Here is a 2,500-nt window from a genome sequence, read left to right on the forward strand (position 1 = left end):
TTTCAGGGTGTGTTATCAGGCTGCAGCCACAGGGATGTCGATGGCGGAATCAGGTATCAGGCATTTATACCTGCAAAGGCTCGAATGGTAAAGATCTTGCAAGCTCACCTTTGTGGTTATTAGTAGGAGTTAGTTCCTCAATGGCTGGTAGACAAAGACTGAAGCCACCCTCAGTTCACCAACACATTGGTCTCTCTAACATGGCAGTATGTCCTGCAAAAACCTGCGAAAGGAGCCTGCCACAGTCTATCCTTAGGTATGATCTAGGGGTGATCCTATGTAGCCCATTGTAGATGTGAAGACAGGGCTTACATAAGGGTGCAAGGCCCTAGAGGTAGGAATCTTTGAAAGCCACAGTGGAGCCTGCCAGCCACACAGGTGATTGTCATAGTTTGTGTCATGTTTAATGTTTGAATGAAATGTTTGAATGAGGTACGATTCAGGGTGACCCGAGGGAAGGGCATCCACTTCCTCCTAGATGAAGTGGCTTCCCAGATGGCCCAGTGTTCAGTGTCTGAGTATTACCTTGAAGGATGAATACGGATTGACTTGTGTGCTGATAGTTTGGTGGGGGAAGAGAAAAGCTCCGTGGGAGAAGGACATGAGAAACACCAAGAGGGGGCTTGTCAGATGACCTCCCCGCAAGTGGTTCTGGGAAATGTGGGGGAGGATAGGAAGAAATGAAAGGGAGACACAGTGCAAAGAAGGAGCTTTGTCCCAGAGACACAGGCAGGGTTTTAAGCAAGGGAGAGGACAGGCAGAGGTGCGGATTCAGGGTTGTGAAGGATCGATGCTTGCAACTTTTATACAGACCCAGCGGCCTGAAGAAGGGGGGTCTGTATTAAATAACAAAGGAGAGGAAATAGCATGGTTTTATTTTTAAATTATGAAGTTATGTGATAGTCGGAAAAGGAAGAGTGGAAGATAAAATAGCACACACTCAAGTCTATGGTTTTTTTGTTTTGTTTTGTTTTGTTGCTTTTGTGGTTTTTTTGTTTTTTTTTGGTTTTTTTTCTGACTTAATTTTTGAAGTACAGTACTGTTGGGAATCAGGGAAATGAAGAAGATAGGAGAAAAGAAAAGCATGGAAGGGTGAGGCTTGAACATGTTTGGGTATGTTTATACGTTCAGTGACTACAGGGCGTGTGAACTCAAAGCACTCTCTACAGCATTTATGTTCTCGGCTTAATCAATGCGACTATGCAAATCGCTCTCGGTGAGCCCATATGGCTCTGCTGACGGGAGACAGAGTCAAATGTTGAATTCATTTTTCTTGCAAGCCGTTTGATAAAGGAAACTTAGTGTCAGGATTCTAGTAAACATGGACCAAAGGTGGGAAGCTTGTCTTAGCATGCTGTCTGGTGTCTGGAAATCACCGTCTGCCCTTGCATGCAAATGACAGTACCGAGTACTGCTTACGCACAGTGAGATTTCACCCAACAGATTCCTCTCTGAGAGCAGAAGTTCTCATTCTAATTTTTATCCCATTGATTTATCTTGAGTGTCTCTGTTGGGGTGTGTATAATCTAGCTCTCACATGGAGGTCAGGGGATCACTCGTGCCAGTCAGTTCCCTCCCTCTGTCATGTAGGTTCTGGGGACCAAAGTTAGGACATCAGGTGTATCAGTTACTTCTTGTTACTGTGATAAAATACCACAACCAGGGCAACTTATGCAAAAGAGGGGTTATTTTGTCTTATAATTCCAGAGAGACAGACAGACGGGGTCGGGGATGGGGAGACAGAGACAGAGAGACAGATGGGGAGAGACAGAGACAAAGAGATAGAGAGACAGACAGGGGGAAGAGAGAGAGAGAAGGGGAGAGACAGAGACAGACAGAGACAGATGGGGAGAGACAGAGACAAAGAGATAGAGACAGATGGAGGAGAGACAGAGAGATAGACAGAGACAGACAGACAGATGGGAAGAGATAAGAGACAGAGAGGCAAGACAAAGAGACAAAGAGACAGAGACAGACAAAGACAGAGAGGGAGAAGGGAGAGAGAGACAGAGAGACAGAGAGACAAAGAGACAAAGAGATAGACAGGCAGGGGGGGAAGAGAGAGAGAGACAGACAGACAGAGACAGAGAGGGGGGAAGAGAGAGAGACAGAGAAAGAGACAGAGACAGACAGAGTGGGGAAAAAGAGAGACAGAGACAGAGAGGCAAAGAGACAGAGAGACAGACAGGCAGAGAGGGGGGAAGAGAGAGAGACAGACAAAGACAGAAAGACAGACAAGAGTTAGAGACAGAGACCGACAGACACACAGGGAGTGCGCCATAATGGCAGGGGAGGCCTGGTGACAGCCAGAACAGGCAGATGAGAGAGCAGGTCTCCTTCCACAGGCAGGAAGCAGAGGGAGTCATCGGGAAGTGGGAGAAGGCTGCAAATTCTCAAAGCCCATCTCCAGGATGCACTTCCTCCAGCAAGGCTCTGCCTCCTAAGGGCTCCATAGCCTCCCCTAAGTAGTGTCACCCATCAGGGACCTGAGTCCGTGGGG

General features: G+C 47.3%; 1 protein-coding gene across 1 annotated transcript in view; it reads left to right on the plus strand.

Annotated features, from left to right (window-relative positions):
* Pde8b (phosphodiesterase 8B) overlaps positions 1 to 2,500 on the plus strand; it is a 199,082-nt gene that overhangs the window by 20,284 nt on the left and 176,298 nt on the right. The window lies entirely within an intron of this gene.

This window comes from Rattus rattus, chromosome 3, assembly GCF_011064425.1.
Source record: "Rattus rattus isolate New Zealand chromosome 3, Rrattus_CSIRO_v1, whole genome shotgun sequence".
Classification (NCBI taxonomy): Eukaryota; Metazoa; Chordata; class Mammalia; order Rodentia; family Muridae; genus Rattus; species Rattus rattus.